General features: G+C 46.5%; 2 long non-coding RNA genes across 3 annotated transcripts in view; one reads left to right on the forward strand and one right to left on the reverse strand.

The window, feature by feature from the left end:
- The window catches only part of LOC112546296 (uncharacterized), a 174,943-nt gene that overhangs the window by 31,611 nt on the left and 125,087 nt on the right, over positions 1-18,245 (forward strand). The window lies entirely within an intron of this gene.
- The window catches only part of LOC142818836 (uncharacterized), a 66,922-nt gene continuing 56,353 nt past the window's right edge, over positions 7,677-18,245 (reverse strand). For both annotated transcript variants that reach the window (XR_012896489.1, XR_012896488.1), the window contains exons 3-4: positions 10,802-10,904; positions 7,677-10,301 (exon numbers count right to left, since the gene is read on the reverse strand). This is a non-coding gene — a long non-coding RNA (uncharacterized LOC142818836). The remainder of the gene's footprint in view (positions 10,302-10,801; positions 10,905-18,245) is intronic.

An 18,245-nucleotide genomic window follows, 5' to 3' on the forward strand; every position in this document is an offset into this window, starting at 1 on the left:
GACAGAGGGGGGACAGGATAGAGGTCTCTAAAAGCAGGAGTGGGGTGGAGAGGGTGCATACAGAAAAGTTCTTCATTAGTTCCCATAAAGAAGGACTAGAGGACGCCAAAGGAAAGGAATGGGTAGCAGGCTTCAAACTAGTAACAGAAAGTTGTTCTTCACAAAGTAAAGAGTCAACCTGTGGAACTCCTTGCTGCAGGAGGCTGTGAAGGCTACAACTAGAACAGAGTTTAAAGGGAAGTGAGATCAAGTCATGGAGGTTGGGTCCATCGAGTGCTATTAGCCAGGGGGTAGGAGTGGTGTCCCTGCCCAAGGTTTGTGGAAGGCTGGAGAGGGATGGCACGAGACAAATAGCTTGGTCACTGTCTTTGGTCCATCCCCTCCAGGGTCCCTAGGGTTGGCCACTGTCCGCAGACAGGCTACTGGGCTAGATGGACCTTTGGTCTGACCCAGGACGGCCATTGTAAGCTCAGGGCTCAGGGTCGGGGGTCTCAGTGGACCACCTTGATTTTCATGCACACCTGTTCCTGGGTGGCCAGGCTGGCAGCTCTCCTGCCCTAGCCGGCCACTTTCCTGTGCCTAGTGTGGAGGTCGTGGATGAGGTCCACGATGTCTGCACTAGCCCAGGCGGGTGCCCGCCTCTTGCGGTCCCGGGCAAGCTCCCGGGAGCCGCCAGCCTGGTCCCGGGAAAAGGGGGAGGGCTGGGGGGCATCGGGTGGGTGGCTCGATCCGTGCCAGGTGCAGGGTCTGCTGGCTGGGTGCTGGCAGGCTTGCACCTGACACGGGCACCGTAGCCAGCCCGTGCCCCTTTAAGGGGTCCGGGGCCGGGAGGGGAGCAGACGAGTTTCCCTGGTGTTGGCCAGAGTGGCCACCAGGGAAACCTAGGGAGGGCTGGCCTCCCACTAGTTCGAATTAAGGGGCTACACACCCCTTAATTCGAACTAGCTAGTTCGAACTAGGCTTAATCCTCGTAAAATGAGGATTACCTAGTTCGAACTAACGGAGCGCTAGTGTAGCGCCTATGAAAGTTAGTTCGAACTAACATCCGTTAGTTGAACTAACTTTGTAGTGTAGACATACCCTGTGTTATATAACCTATCACTTAAATCCACTTATTTGCCAGGTGGATAGCTAATATGACACAGATTTAAAAAATAAGGCTCCAGAAGCAATCCTGGCAGGTACAAACTGGGGAGACCTAACTTAAGTGCCAGGTGGATGACTTGAAATTACAGTAAAGAACAAGAAATGTCAGACACATAGATGAGCATGATGTGTTAGGGTGTGTCTAGACTGCATCCCTCTGTCGCCAGAGGGATGAAGATTAGGCAGGTCGACATTGCAAATGAGGCAGGGATTTAAATATCCCGTGCCTAATTTGCATAACAATGGTCGCCATGTTTTGCCAACTCAGCACTTTGTTAACAAAAAGTGGCAGTCTAGTGGGGGATCTGTCGAGAAAGAAAGCCTTTTTCGACAGCTCCCTTATGCTTCCTGCAAGGAAGTTTACAGGATCTTTAAATCCCTGCTTCATTTGCAATGTCGACCTACCTAATCTGCATCCCTCTGCCGAGAGAAGGATGCAGTCTAGACATACCCTTAGGGAAGAGTCAACCTGGCTTCTTCCAAACTAATGGTGCAGTGTAGATGTAGCCTAAAGTGCCACAGGACTCCTCGTTGTAGTCAGTAAAGTTTATCTTAATTCCAGAAGTTTTGCTCATGATACTGCAGGACAGCGTCAGTCTGTCACAACGACTGTAAGACCAACTTCTAGCCACTCCCCAACTCCTTGCAACCTGCATAGGCGCCAACTAGAATCCCATCCAGGAATGACCCGACCCCACCACCATCTGAGGAGCTATTTGTCTGAAGGAAGGTAGGGACAAGTTGAAAGCAGGAAGAGCTAGGGCACCGCTTCTGGACCAGCCTATGGAGCTAGCTGGGCATGGATCCAGGCTGGCAGAGCAACCAATGTGGTCTGTGCACCCAGGCGGCATGCAAGGTGGTTGCCTTGGGCCCCACAGCTTCAGGGCCCCGTTGATGCAATTGACAGCTTTTTAGTGTGAGTCAGGTGGCTAATTCAGCCTCACAAGAAACGCCTCAGGCACTGAAACTGCCTGATTCCTATTGAGGGGCGCCTGGCTATGGATCGCTAGCTGCCACACTAGCCGTGGTGATTGGCCCCTGGCCACTTCCGTGCTACCCAGTGGTGGCCCGGGCTTGGGTTTAAAGCCACACTCCCTCCTGTCTGCTCCTGCAGCCTGGGGAATGCCTCCCTCCACCTGCTGCTCCTGGTCCTCACCTCCGGCCGCTGCCGCTTTCTGCCCAATTCTGGTGAGCAGGGCTGGGCTGGCTCCTATGCCTGAGCAAATCTCACCCAGGGCTTGCAGATGGGTGGGGCTGGGTGGGAAACTTCCTGGTCTAGCCCCCCGCAACAGGATGAAGAGTGGGGGCAGTTCCTTCCCCAGCCCCACTCCTTGGGGATCCTCCTGCACGGTGGCATCCACTGTCTTGGGCATCGCAAACTCTTTGGCCAGGCCTGTATGCACCCTGTGCCTCTGTGAGGAATTCTGGGTATCGGATTGTCCATCGGCCTACCTGACTTTCAGCCAAAGTTGCTCCTGGGTGTGCTAGCTACATCACAGACTTATGGTATCCCCACCAGCACAGAGCGCACGCACCCCTGCGCCAACCTGCCTCCAAATTACTGAGTCTCTCTTAATTTAATGCACAGATTTCCTGATGGGTTTCTTCCTTCTCTCTCTTGCTTAAAGAAGTTAATGAGACGAAATCATGCCCAATTAAAGTCAGTCCTTTGGAAACCCTGAGTAGGGTATTGCCCTTTTTGCATAAAAAGGAATTCAAGAAATGGATTTGGCGTTGGTTCTTTCATTTGGACTTCTCTACTGAGTTGCACTTTTCTGTTACCTCTGCAATGCTGCCCTCGGTATGTTATTTAAAAAGGAGTAATTTATGATTGCCAGTCCTGACATCTCTAATTATTTGTGGCTGTGTTTCACAATTACTAACCCAAGAATCCCACTCTTTATTTAACGGAATGAAATGCATTCAGCCCTTTATGGATGAGTCACTCATATGTAGCCATGAATCCCCCCTTGAAAGCCACGATGACTAATGAATAATGGCACTTTCCCATTTATTTATTACTGACGTAAGACAAACATCAGGGCTTCAACTGAGTAGAGTGAAAAAGACTAGCACTGCCCATAGCTGCCCACTTGCTTGTTGCCAGATTTTGTTATCTGCCCTTATATTCAATAATAATGTGCTCCAGAAGTAGCCCAACTGGAATGAGTCTCATTCTCCTTTCTTCCATAGGCTGAAATGCCATCCATTTGCTTTTTTGAGAGATATTCAAGTTTTCGACTCTGATCCATAACGCCCTATGCAGCTTGGGTCATGGGAGACTGAGGGCTAGGGTTTTGTTCAGCCTGAAAAACCCTTCTCGTAGACCCTCTATAGGACCATAAGTTGGCACAACATTGTACTTTATTTCTTACTTATTGCAATACAGGAAGTCCCCAGCTGACGCATGGGTTGTGTTCCATAAGTTCATCTGTAAGTTGGTTGGTTGGTCCAAAGAAACAATGCTCTCAAGGGTAGTAAGGTTCCACGCTAGCCCACAAAAGCCTATTTAACTCATATGGTAGTGGAAATACTGTATATTTGCAATGAAAAATAGTAGAAACTGGTTTTTATTTAACCTTGAACGCCGGTGCTTGAGGAAAGGCAGGTTTAATTAGAGGAGCATGAGGAGGTAGGTGGAGGTTCTGAAGGGGACATCTGGGTATCCCTGGCTGCTGCCTTCCCCACAGGCTGCACCCAACCCCCACTCACCAGAAGGTGGTGAGTAGTGCGAGCAGGGGTCAGAGGATTTTAGAGGAGCAGGGTGCGGCTATGCAGCCAGCAGCTGGGGAGAAGTGGCCATTTCCCCTTCAAAGCACTGCTTCTCCCCAGCCACTGCCTGCAAAACCCTTCTCTCCCCCTCTCCCCCACCCCAGAGTCCTCCAGCCAGCACTTGTGCTTCTTACCTGTTTCCCGAGGCTGCCGGTGCACTTTGGCTTGCATGTGTGGATGTTCGCAAGTTGGATGTTTGTAACTCGGGGAGTGCCTGAAGTTGCGAACAATTCCACACACTATATTTAATGGCTGAGGGGATGCTGAGGAGAAATACTCTGATTGGCCAGCAAGATTCTGATTCACCTTCCGTCTTGTCCAGACTGAGCCTCTACTAGCTAGCCCACATTGTGAGCAAATGGCTGAGGAATCAGAGGACCTGATCCATCCTAAGCCAATGACAAGGGAACATACAGTGCAATGTCATCACCATGTAGATGACATGGCCATGTCTTCACTTATCATGCCAGAGATCGATCTTCTGGCTTTTGATTTAGCAGGTCTAGTTAAGACCCGCTAAATTGAATGCTGAGGGATCCTCCAGTCGATACCGGTACTCCTGGCAGTCGTGAGGAATAAGGGAAGCGGTGGGAGCAATTGTGCCTGTCAGCATCTCTCTGTGAAGATGGTGCCATGCTCAGTTTAAGGCAAGCCAACTCCAGTTACAGATTTTATGTAGCTGGAGTTGTGTACCTTAACCTGGCCATCCAATACCTTAACCTGACCTGGCTAGTCTATGTATCCCTCTGGCTGCTCTTAGGAGCCTAGGCAGGCCTAAAACCAGATTCTGGGGAGTCTAGGAGCTCAGGTATTGATAGAGATGTTCCCCCCTCCCTTGCTTTCCAGTACAAAAACAATAAGTGAAGAAATTACCAGAGTGAAGAGATGGCTTCTTAAACAGGAGCTCGGATGCCAGGGCTATGGTCTAAGAACCTGAACGAAACAGAGTATCTGCTGTATATGCTATTGCTTAGGTAATCCATGACATAGTGCAGCTCTTTGGTCTAGTCGATTAAACTTCCCCAGTCTAGAGCTTTCCGACTGCTACTGTCTTCAAGTCACTGGTACTATTTCTTTAGCTCAAGCAACAGCGGCTCATTCTTTTGGACTCAGGGCTCCAGAGTTCAGTACCACTGATGATTTGGCTGAAGGAATCATGGTCCATATAAGAATCCAAGTTGTTGTGAACCCCTGATCTCCCCCTGCCAGAATGTATAACCCATTCCAACAGCCTGGGTCTTTGTCCCCTTCTCATGGGTAAACATGGAGATTAATGGATCTACTACAGTTTCCAAGCCAGGGCCAGGCAAAATACAGCCCATGGGTCAGCTTGTGGATGGAGCAGGGAACCTCAGGCAAGATCCCTGCCTGTCCCCACCCCGGCATGCCACTCAGAAAGGCAACTGCTGGCCCTGTTTGTCTGTAAACAGCTGCAAGCCTGGGGAGAAAGGCAAGAGGGGAGAGGTGTCTTACTTCAGAGGCTGGGCCACCCAGCCTCTGCTCTCAGGTTTGGAGGATAACCAAGAAGACACAGATCGCTTACTGCCAATAAATGCAAGATTTATTAGATATTTCAGGTGATATAACAAGAAAACAAGAGAAGGCTGACAACATCCCTTTGGCTTGCTGGGGACTCCTACTCAGCAAAGGATGGACTCCTGGTCCAGGTCTGAAAGGCACCTCTGTTCAGTTCCAGGTCCTTTGGAAAGTCCAAAGGGTGTTGGCAACATTAAACGATATATAGCCTGTATTCAAAATTCTAGAAGCAGCAACTAACGATGCACAGAGAAAAAAACAAAAACAAACACCTGCCTCTGTGAGAAGATTCCCACCGACAGGTTTGTTTACCCCAAAGCTTTTCTAAACTATGCGGTGAGCTCAGCCACGCTGGGGCATGGCCTATCTTTCTAGCAAGCTAGCTAGCTGGGAATTTTCTTTGCTAACTGCAGGCCAAAGCCTGTTTTCTAGTTTGCAGACATGAGAACTAGGAAGATTCACTAACACCTTGAAATACAATGGTCTTCCAGTTTTCCAACCACAACAAGAGGCTTCATGTGCTGCCCCCATCCCCAGCACAATGTTGCAGCTCCCATTGGCCAGTTTTCAGCCAATGGGCATTGCCTGTTTGAAGAACAGGCAGCGTGTGAAGCACCCCTCCCCACCTACCCTTGCGTGCACAGTTGTTCTCAGATGCACATGGCCCCACAGCAGCTGCTCTGAGAGGCCTGCCAGGGCATGGAAGGCAGGTAAGCTGTAGGGCTGCTGGCCAAGAGTTGCCCTGGTAAGCGTCTCCCAGCCAAAACCTGCCTCTGGCATACCCAGCCCCTCCCTCCCCACAACCTTCTTCCCCTCCCATTCACTTCTGCCCCCCCAGTTCACATAACCCAAACCCTTTTACCCTCTCCTGCTCACATACTCCCTCCCAGACCATGCACCCCAATCCTCCAGCCGAAGCTCACAATCCAAACCCCAGCATCCCCTCCTGCACCCCAGTCCCCTGCCCCAGGTTACAACCCCCTCCTTCACCCAAACTCCCTCCCGGATCCCACATCCTCTCCTGCACCCCAAGCTCCCATCTGCACTCACCCTGAATCCCAGATCCCACACCTCCTCCATTCATATCATGGAAGAGTGACCACTTACTGAATTCTTGGTGTGCCTCCCAATAAAAAATTATTGCCTACCCCTGCTCCAGGCCAACACATTTAGTCCTGTAATTCAAACAGAGAAGTCTCATGCTTTTCGCTCCAGTGGCCTGAGGTTTAGCCCCACAGAGGATACACTCAGGGAGTTTTATTACACTTATGTATTATGGATGCTTGTTTGAAGATCTGCTACAGAGACTTACTAAAATATTCTGAAATTATTATTATTATTATTATTATTATTATTATTATTAATAATAATAATAATTAATAATAAATTTCTATTGCACCTGGAAACTCAAGTCATGGCCCAGGCCCTGACGGCGCTATGGGCTGTACAAACACAGAACAAAAGGAGCTTCCAATGGAAATGCAAGACAAAAAGCTTCAGGCGGATATGGACAGAGGCAGGGATGCAGAAGGAAAATATATGCCAGTATTGCATTATTCGGTCAAATCCAGAGTTCAGCTAGCAGCACATAAACCATAGGAATGCAGAGGACAGACAGCACATTCTAGCCAAGTGGGGAAACAGTTTTTCACTGCAGTCCTTGGCCTGGCGAATTAAATAATATAATCAGGCACGAACATTTGAAAAATGAGAATATTTCATCCAGGACTAAGTCAGAAATGTTCTTTTACTGATGTTTGGCTTAGCTAATGACTGATAAAGTGGTTAGTTCACCATTTCCTCTCAGCAGCAAGTTCACTGGAAAGATGCACATTTGGGGTATGTCTAAACTGCATCCCTCTGTCGTCAGCGGGATGCAGATTAGGCAGGTCGACATTGCAAATGAGGCAGGGATTTAAATATCCCGTGCCTAATTTGCATTAAAATGGCTGCTGCGTTTTGCCAACTCAGAACTTTGTTGGCAAAAAGCAGCAGTCTAGAGGGGGATCTGTCACGAAAGAAAGCCTTTTTCGACAGATCCCTTATGCCTCCTGCAAGGAGGTTTACAGAATCTGTCAAAAAGGCTTTCTTTCCCGACAGATCCCCCTCTAGACTGCCGCTTTTTGCCAACAAAGTGCTGAGTCAGCAAAACACAGCTGCCATTTTAATGCAAACTATGTGCGGAATATTTAAATCCCTGCCTCATTTGCAATGTTGACCTGCCCAATCTGCATCTCTCTGCCGACAGAGGGATGCAGTCTAGACATACCCTTGGGATGCATCTACACAGCACCCAAAATTTGAAATAAGATAGGCAATTTGCACTACGCAAATTGTGTAGCTTATTTCAAGTCTCTTTCAAAATAGCTTATTTTGTCATTTGGCGCTCTCTACACAGTGCCAAATTTTGAAATAAAGCACTGTTTTGAGCCATCCCTTACTCTTCATAGAATGAGGTTTACAGGGATGGCGAAATAGCACGTCCACTATATTTTGAAATAGTGGATGCATTCAAAAGACATAGGGTAGCTATTTCGGGATACCTCTGGTATCCCAAAATAACTTTGCTGTGTAGACATACCCTAAGTGAGTTTTAAGACAGCAGAAATATGGGGTGTGTTGTGTTCGCTATTTTATTTTAATCTAGCCCATAGTAAAAGGGGGACGAAAAGGAGATGATCCCTGCAAAGAAAATGACCATAGGTACCAGGATGAGCAGGTGAGATGGAAATTACAACCCAATAAATACTAGAGTAACATTGAGGGGCTCCTTCCTATCCCTTTCCGTGACAGCTGGTGACAAGCAGAATTACAGCATCAGTCTGCACTATCTGAGAAATAAACCCACCGGTGCTAAGCCTGGTGGTTAAATCGCTGTCCCACAGAAGCACAGTGCAGCGGCTGAGCTGTTCAGTGACAGCCCTAAAGGATTTGGGCTTGTGCCTTGCTTGATCTCATGCTGAAAGGTCACCTCTAGTTCGCCCAGCTGCAACATGGGTCCTTGGCCCACTGGGTTGAGACAATCAGGCTGGCCCCATTACTTCCTTGGGTAGTGTTGGTTATGAAACTGATGTGCTCTAGTTAGTGTGACGAGCTATTGGCTGGGGAGAACTTTGTCCCAGAGAGCACAGCTTTGCGAGTGTAACCCAGAGGCACTGAGGCCAAGGGAGAGTGAGGGATGCTGTTCAGCCTTAGCTGAGAGCCAATAGCTTTTAGCTGATGTGGTAGAGGCACATGACTTTCGCCCTTAAGGAAGACGGTTCAGTTCCTCCTGCGGACGACCAGGGTCTGTCAGCTTTAGAAGTGCAACACCAGTGTAGACGGCATTTTGGGTTCTACCTTCACCTTCCATTTCTATAACACCCTTTGTCTATAAAGAATACCTCTTATCTGTGTTCTTTAAGCTCAACTTTATGGAAACGCTAACGGAATGCCAGGAAAAAAAAAACCTTTAAGTTTTTGCATTTAAAGTTATTGCACAGTCAGTAAAAATCTTGGCTGCTTATGTCATTGCTGAGTCAATCAAGTGCCAAAGAATATTTTTATTTTATCTCAGCAATAATCATTTTCTGTCTGAACAGTAGACCTAGTTATTGTTTCTTTCCTTATGTTTTCATTAATTAGAAGGAAGTGGAGAGGTAACAAATTATTCCCTGGATGCTGAAGTGTTCATTTTTCACTGTCAGGTTATAAGTGGCAATGGGCAAAGACAATATATCCTGTTAGACGTGAGAGTACTTATTGTCAGCATGGTTCATAAAAATAGAAAGTGAGGTAGCTTTTCTGAATAGAGTTGAAGCTATCTATGGATAGAGTTTAATCTGACTAATTATAACTAAAGGCTTTGGCAAACAGTGTCATGTATCTGGGAGAACACTGAATAGTGCTTTTTTCTTACCAAGCTTGTGTGAATGTTAATGCATGTAAGTGTAAAATCGACTTCTATTAAATCTTCTAAATTGCCGTGCACTTCTTCACCCACAGTTCTTCATAACTGTGCTGAAGAATTACTGGTAAAAGTATTAAAACTCTTTGAAACAGTCATATATCTTCGGGTTTACAGGAAGTGCTTCAAGTTAAGAAAAAAATCATTTCTTCAGAGTAACTTTTCCTCAGAGCACAGCAGTGAAGAGAATGATTGATTTTGATGCCCCATGTCTGGCCAGGTTCTATTTGGACGAACAGTTTCTTAAATGAGCCACACTTTGGATTTGGGAGCTGCGGTTGAGAAGCCGTCTGTCACAGTTTCAGGAAAACTGCACCTGTATTTCCCTGCTGAAAGGCACTCACTTAAAAGTTTCTGCCTCTCCACAATCACCTCTTCTGGGTGAAGATTCACACCTCCCTCCTTTCTGGTTGGCATTTTTAAGGGTGCACAACTATCTCCAGCAAACAAAAAGGGCAATGCCTATACTTTGCTTCCTCTGTGAGGATTATGACCAGTGTATTGCCTGCAGTTACAAGTTACCGCACAGCTCCTTCTAAGCAAGCATGTTTATTCCTAAGGCAAAAGCATTACTGAGAACATCTAGATACAGAGCATCTAACAACAACAACAAAACCCCTACATGCATGCTAAAAAGCACCCCTACCATCCCCAACTCCAATATATGGCTCTGATAAGGAGAGTGGTCCCTAGGGGGATGTGGATCTCAGGACAGAAGTAATGAATATGGCACTTTGGGGGCTGATCTGTCACTTCTGGGCCCAACCAAACTGCCAATAGCGCTGGCCCATGGGGCTACTCATAACACAGGGCCTAGGAGCAGTTGCCTCGATTTGCTGTCCCCCAGAGATTTGCTCTGCTGGTAGGTATCAATGCTTCAGACCCCACAAGTGGGTGTTCCCTGCAATTTCAAGGTCATAGAAGCCTTTAGATCAGGAACCACAATCATAGAATCATAGAACAATAGGACTGGAAGGGACCTTGAGAGGTCATCAAGTCCAGTCCCCTGCCCTCATGGCAGGACCCAGTACTGTCTAGACCATCCCTGATAGACGTCTATCTAACCTGCTCTTAAATATCTCCAGTGATGGAGATTCCACAACCTCCGTAGGCAATTTATTCCAGTGTTTAACCAATGAAGGCTGGGCAGATCAGCCATTTCTTTATATAGCTAAGGTCTTTGATCTCCAGCCTCCAGGAACAAGTATTTGGTAGTCAATGGCCCTGTTCTCAGCATATAACTTCAAAAGGCTCTTCTTTTATTTATTTATTTATTTATTTATTTTGTAACTGGAATTACTTTCTCCTCAGGAGTTCCCCAGGAAGTCTATTTAACGTGCACTGTGCCCAAAGTCCATTTTGATATAATCATTTGAACTCTTTCCATTCCCCAGGTCTCACCTCTGTCACATGATCTTCTACTGAGATATTCCTCCAAAGTCAAATCCCACAGTCCTTGCTGCACCCGCGTGGTCTACAAGTGTCTTGGATCTCAAGGAGTTTCCTGTGGGCGTTTCAAAGGCAGTGAGTGACACATAGGTGCTCAGGATTAGATTCAGGGGCTGTGTCTAGACTGGCAAGTTTTTCCGCAAAATCAGCTGCTTTTGCGGAAAAACTTGCCAGCTGTCTACACTGGCCGCTTGAATTTCCGCAAAAGCACTGACAATCTCATGTAAGATTGTCAGTGCTTTTGCGGAAATACTATGCTGCTCCCGTTCGGGCAAAAGTCTTTTTCCGAAAAACTTGCGCAAAAGGGCCAGTGTAGACAGCAGAGATTTGTTTTCCGCAAAAAAAAAACCCAATCGCGAAAATGGTGATCAGGGCTTTTTTGCGGAAAAGCGCGTCTAGATTGACAAGGACACTTCTGCAAAAAGTGCTTTTGTGGAAAAGCGTCCTGCCAATTTAGACGCGCTTTTCCGAAAATGCTTTTAACGGAAAACTTTTCCGTTAAAAGCATTTCTGGAAGATCATGCCAGTCCAGACATAGCCTAGGATTAATAGCAGTCCTGGGAAACTGAAGATTCAAATCAAAACAATCACTGAGGAATGGTTTGATCCAGCATAGAATGAAGTTAATGGGAGTCTTTCCATCAAAAAACTTCATTGGGCATTGGATAAGGTCTTAAAATGAACAGCACCCTGGACTCTAATGAATGGCCTGATACTCAGGACAGTCAAACTCAGCCTAATTTGTGACTGCCCTTTAACACACTGATCACTAACAGAGCATGCTCCCCCTCTAGCCCAGCATATAACAACTTTCCATGGACAAGTGGCAGGACTTCCAGGAGGTCATTCTACAAGTTGCAGTTCTCAGAGTCTTGTTGCATGGAATCACCGGCTACACTCAATGCAGAATGCAGAAACACACAAGGAATACACGCCAGATTCTTTATAGGCTGCAGATGATGATAGCTGCAGTTATGCTGCTTCCCCCCACATGACAATCATGTGGCTTAATTGAATAAAATGCTTTGAGGTCCTGCCCATCTCACCCAGCAGGTGGAGGATGAGAGAAAGAATGAACAGATGTTAGGTTATGTCTAGACTGCAGCGCTTTTCCAGGGTACCAGAGGTATCCCAGAAAAGCAATGCCATGTCTAAGGAATGCGTCCACTTTTTCGGAAAAATTTCCGAAAAAGTGGACGCATTCTTTCACCATCCCTGTAAACCTCATTTTACGAAGAAGAAGGGATGGCTCAGAAGAGCAGGTTTTTCCAATATTTTGGCACTATTCAGATGAGTCAAATTTCAGAAAAGCCCCTTTCAAAAGAAAAGTGGGAAAAGATACGTGAATTGCGGTTCGCAATATGCGTCTCTTTTTCCAACTTTTCTTTGTAGTCTAGATGTAGCCCAAGTCACATTGCTTAATGCCCATCTGATAGATAGCTATAGTGATTAGGGTGTCATAAGAACCTATATTCAATAGAAGTGATGGGCATTATTTAAAATGATTATTAATCTATGTTTTATTGCTCTGGACAGTCTTGTAAATAGGACTCCTAGTTTTCCACTGGTAAGATACCCTAGGATTCTGTTTCAATCCTAGGATGCGAGGATGCAGATACTAACGGAGACAGATGTAGCAAAAGTGTCACTTCCTCTAGCATTGTTTCATTACATATTCATTGGTGAACCTTTGGTGCATTCCCTAATTAGTGGATCATTCCTGCCTCTGAGAAGGTTGCCTGTGTGACTAGATTGATGTGTAGGAATTCTCCTTTCTCTCCCTGGAACACCCTGTGGAGGGAGGAGAGTTACAAGGTCAGATCTTAAACTTGTGTAACCTGGTATAGCTCCTTTGATAACAGTGGGCCTACGCAGATCTACACAGTGTGAGGATCTGGCCCACAGCAGGACCACAAATTGGGCCTGTCCATATGCACTTTGCTAATATTTTTAGAGTAAGATAGTGCACCCATTATATCCTGGCCTACTGAGAATTTGCAGAACCACAATGCCCGCCGGGGCATTTGTGTGCGCCAGCCGACAACCTGGGCCAGCCCCACCCCCGGCGCACAGGAGGCGCTGGCTCCAGGCGCGCGACACACATCGGCGCTGGGTGCGTGGCGCTCGGGCAGCCCCAGCCCCGGGGCACATGCGGGCGCTCGGGCGCGCGGTGCTCGAACGGCGCCGGTGCCGGCCCCAGGCGAGTAGCTCGGGCAGCAGCGCCGGCCCCGGGCCCATGGCACAAGGCGCTCAGGTGGCCCCAGCCCTGGCTCTAGGGCACACGCCGGCGCCGGGTGCAAGGGCATCCCAGTCCCCTGGCATGCCCCCGGATGCGCGGCTCCGCCCCCGGGCGCCCGGCGCGTGAGTGGCCCCACCTCCCGGGCGCCCGGGAGCCTCTAAAGGCTGGGGACCACTGCTGTAGGTTGTGTCTGCGGGCAATACGCAGCAGTTTGCAAAGCATGCTTAGATTGTTTTTACAGATGCACAAAGCCACATAAATGAAATGGAAACTTATCGCCATTGAAAGGGGACTTTTTCTTCCATTCTTCTAAGAGTTAAAGGTCAGCAGTGGTACTCTGCTAGGAAAGGGGAAAGGTCAAGAATTTGATTATAAAAGAGACTGTTAGTAAACTGCAGCAGTTTTACATGAGCACCAAGTTCGAATGTAAGTAGAATCATAGAAATGTAGAGCTGGAAGGGACCTCACAACCTCTGGCTATGTCTACACTGCCAATTCTTTTTTCAGAAAAAGATACTCAATTTGCATACCTTTTCCCACTTGTTTTGGGAAGAGGCTTTTCCGACATTTGGCCCATCTACATGAGGCCAAATGTCAGAAAAACCTCCTCTTTCAGAAGAGCCATTATTCCTCATTTTATGAGGAATACAGGGCTTCTGAAAGAACGTGCCTGCTTTTTCGGAAGCTGTTCCAAAAAAGCAGACGTGTTCCCTGGATGACCGGAAACACTCTGCAGTCTAGACATAGCCTCACTTAGCTATTTTTAAGGGGATGATCCAATTGCCATGGGAATCAACAAAGAGACTCCCAGTGAATGGACTTTAGATCCCCATGCTGCTCCACAAGATACTGCTTTCTATACTTCCTGCCCCAGATCATAGTGCTGTGTTGCTGTTTCTTGTTAGCGACACTGCTTCTTCCGTTTTGGGGGAATCCCTGATCTTGTACAGGTTGAACCTCTCTAGTCCAGCACTCTCTGGTACGGCAACATCTGTGGTCTGCCATGATTTTAGTTTGCTGGATATCCCCTCATCATGAGTGTGGCTAAGTTTCCGCAGTCCCATAAAGCTTGTTTACAGTCACCAGTCCTGGCTCTCAGGCTGTGTCTAAACTACATGGCTCCATCGATGGAGCCATGTAGATGAGGGTTGTAGGTAAAGGGAAATGAAGCCGCGATTATTTAAATCGCGGCTTTATTTAAATTTACATGGCTGCTGCGCTGAGCCGACAAACAGCTGATCAGCTGTTTGCTGGCTCAGCGCGCTAGTCTGGACGCTCCCGCACCGACCTGAAAGCCCTTTATCGACAACCTCGTAGGATGAGGTTTACCGGGGATGTCAATAAAAGGCTTTCATTTCGACAGGGGAGAGTCCAGACTAGCACGCTGATCAGCTGTTTGTTGGCTCAGCGTGGCAGCCATGTAAATTTAAATGAAGCCGCGATTATTTAAATCGCGGCTTCATTTCCCTTTGCCAAAAAAACAAATCTACATGGCTCCGTCGACGGAGCCATGTAGTTTAGACGTACCAGCAGTGTTCAGTGCTGTTGTTTAGCTCTAATTCATCCCTAAATATCTTCTAAGAGCCCAGTAAGCAGTGGAAGTGTTGGTAATGTTTGCTAGACAATATTGACCTCCTGTAGACCAGCAAATTTTCTGGTTCAACACCAGGCAGGTCTTGAGGGTGATGGACTAAAGAGATTCCATCTGTATTGTTTAACTACCCCTATTCATTCCTAGTACTATGCTAGAATTGGTCAGTGGGCCCTATGATTGTCAAAGTCATCAGAAGACAAAATGAAGAAGGGAGGAAGAAAAAAAGAATGAATGTCAGACAGTCAGCACTGTGCCTTTGCCTGTGCCTTCTTTGTGCAGCTCTTTCATAGTGCCTGCAATGTTCTCTTTGAGTGTAATGTGATGTAGATGTTGAAAAGCTTATTAGGTAAGTCAGGGCTTATGTTCCCTTCGGAAAAACCTATATAAGAAATGAATATTCCTGATTGAGGAAACTGTAAGGATATAATTCTCTTCACCAAGGCCATCTTTCTTCAGATCCCTGTCATTTTACATACAAAAGCACTTGGTAGGAGCAAATCATGGAGAGAAGATATTTTACAGTGACAAACATGAAGTCTTTTGGGGTCAAGGGTTTGTTTGTGTTTAAGGGGTGAGGTCTCTATTTTCCCTGGGTGTTAACCGATGTGAAAAGAGAAACCTTCTGTTCAGATGTTCAGATCTCCAGATAAACCCACCTGCAGTAATTAAAGTAATTCCAAAACTGAAAATTTTGGAGGGGGGAAGGGCAGTCATTTTTTTAATTGACTCAGGTAATAAATGAAATGGCCTCATGTAAGCAAAAATGTATCTCGCTGGCAAAAATAAGCAGAAGCCATAAAGAAAACAACAAGCCTGTTTTTTAGCTCAAAACTTTAATACTAAATTGCATTAACTAATAACATGAAAATACCAAACATCTGGCTTTTTGGTGGGAGGACTCTAATTCCATTAGGGCTTTAATAAATGTACTTCACTGTAGAAACATTTTACATTGATAGCCTAGGCAAAAGGAGTGGTGCTTACAAGATTAGTGTGTATAGCAGCTCCGAGATCTCTTACGGGGTTTACTTGAAGTTGCTCTCTAACCGAAATGAAGGAGACATCACTGAAGGACAGTGAGGGTACAAAAACTGATGGGGCCAGTTACTGCATTTTGCTCTTTAACATGGTCTGGCTTCCCATGAGCTGGTGCGCAGCTCTGTCATAACCCCCAAAAGCAAAATAACTGGATGGATGGCCCACTCTCGGCAAATCCAGGGTCACTCATGAGCAAGTAACAAAGACCACATTCTGACTTTTTTTTAAAACAAGAGCTGAGGAGAAGGTGGAAGAGATGCCAGAGAGAAAAGAACGGATCTGAGAATTAGGAGAATGTAGTCTTCCCTCTGGAATGATAAAGTCACCCTTTCCAGCACCATATCCTGGCCTGTAGGATTCTTGTCTCTGCCCGGTACAGCCCCGTTGTCTCTGAGCTGCCCCCGTTCCTAGTCTTGCTGTTTCACTCCTCTGCTGTGTCCTCTTGCTCAGTTGATGCTTTTTCTGCTTGCACATTTTTGGCTTGATTTTCAGAGGAACTCAGCGCTCGCAGTTCCCATTGGCATCCGTGAAAATCAGAGCCCAGTTGGTTTAATCAATACAGGCAGTCTCCGGGTTATGTACAAGATAGGGACTGTAGGTTTGTTCTTAAATTGAATTTGTATGTAAGTTGGAACTGGTACATATTGTAGGGGAAACTCTAGCCAAACATTTCTCCAGAGCTCAGTTTTATTCTCCCACACCTCACTTCCCTCAGTCCTTTATTCTCAAGCTGAGGTGTCTGCTGAGAAAAGCCGCTCCACGTCTCCCTGGTCTGCTGGGGGGGGCCCGCTAGCTTCGCGTCTCCCTGGTCTGCTGGGGGGAAGCAGCTAGTGCGGGGTTGCCTCACCCCATTTGTAAGTAGGGATCCGATGTAAATCGGATCCATGTAACCCGGGGACTGCCTGTACAGAAAGAGGAGTGCTTCAAGGTGTCTTACTGTAAGTTGTCAGCTGCTGCATTTGAAACGGGAGCTAACACCTCTCACAGGCCTCTCTACAGGATCAGGTGGGTACCTGTCAGTGGCTACCATTCATTATCCTTTTAATAAAACATTATCGGTGAGCCTCGAATGTGCCATTCCAGCTGTATTTGGATTTCTCAGACTAACCTCTCCAAAGAAATCTATCGTCTTCTACTTGAGTTCTGTTGGAAATAAACCTGTGGTATTGAAATAAATCAATTAGCAATACAGAGCTTTCCTTAACTGTAAACCTTTGTTTCAGTAGATTGGTTATAGACTTCTCTACTGTACCCCGTTGTTATAGACATTCCCCGTCCTAAACGTTTTGCAGCTCATTCTCTCCATGCCACCTACTGACTTACTATGGAATTGCAGGTCTTCATTGGTTAGAAATCCATTAGGAACTCATGCTCAGGGGGATAAAAATGTACCTACCTTAGCAGAGTCTGGGTGACATCGATCTTGCAGATGCATTTTAGCATTTTTAGATGGTCTACTTTTCACACCGAATGAAAAACTAGCATAAAAATAATTCAATGTAATTGACGCATGGTCAGCCCAGGTGGAAGGGGAGCATGGGTGCATTTTTAGCATTGTTTATAATAGATTGTCAGAGTTCATGGAGAGGAAAGATTTGTGATGCTTGAAAATCACACTGTGAAACAATAATCTTGGTCACTGACCTTGGCCAGGTATTTGTAATATTTTCCACCTGCCTTTATTTCCACCTGCCTATCCTTGGTGTATGTCACTGATATATACAGACAGGGATTAATAAAAATGAAAAAGTCAAAAGAGACCCCAAACTATTACGTACTTAATATCCTTGACATAGATGAGGAAGGTCAAAAGGGTCACTTTGCCCCCAAAGTGCCCTAGCTCAGAACATGCATCGGGAAGGCTCTAGTAGAAGCTTGTTATTTTTATAACCCAAGGTTATGATCATTCAGATGCTTAATGCTCGTAAACTATTGACATTTCAACCATTCAATTCCACTTTAATCAGAGGCCAACTTTTTTGTGTGGACTTTTAAAACACCCTGATGCCAAGTCCTCAGCTAGTGCCAATCAATGCAGCGAGGGTCCAGCTCTGAAAATGAATGTGTAAGCTGCGAAGGGTGTCTGGCTGATAGCCATGGAGGAAAAGCTGACGTCAATGGCAACACTCCCACCTCCTCATCTCCCCTTAGCACAGGCAGCATAGCAGGGTGAATGTAACTACACTGCTATAGCAGTTTGCCTCAGGCTTGTTCTGCAGGGACCTTCCCTTGGTAATTCAGTCTTCGTACCGATTCTGACCTGGGCCTCTCTGCTGAGACAGCTGGCAAGGTTGCCAATGAGAATCAATTGTGATATGGGCTAGGTACTTAATTCCTGATCACGATACTCTTCCCCATGAACAGCTATCACCAACTCATTCCATACAGGCCATCCTATCTAGCTAGCTAGCCCCATTATACATATGAAGTGCTTTTTTCCTTTTAGAAAGAGGGCAGAACCAACAATTTCCTATTGATTGGCTAGTTCCTTGCAAACTGTGCATTGATTGGCTGCAGCATGAAAC

Source organism: Pelodiscus sinensis, chromosome 18 (assembly GCF_049634645.1).
Source record: "Pelodiscus sinensis isolate JC-2024 chromosome 18, ASM4963464v1, whole genome shotgun sequence".
NCBI classification, from domain to species: domain Eukaryota; kingdom Metazoa; phylum Chordata; order Testudines; family Trionychidae; genus Pelodiscus; species Pelodiscus sinensis.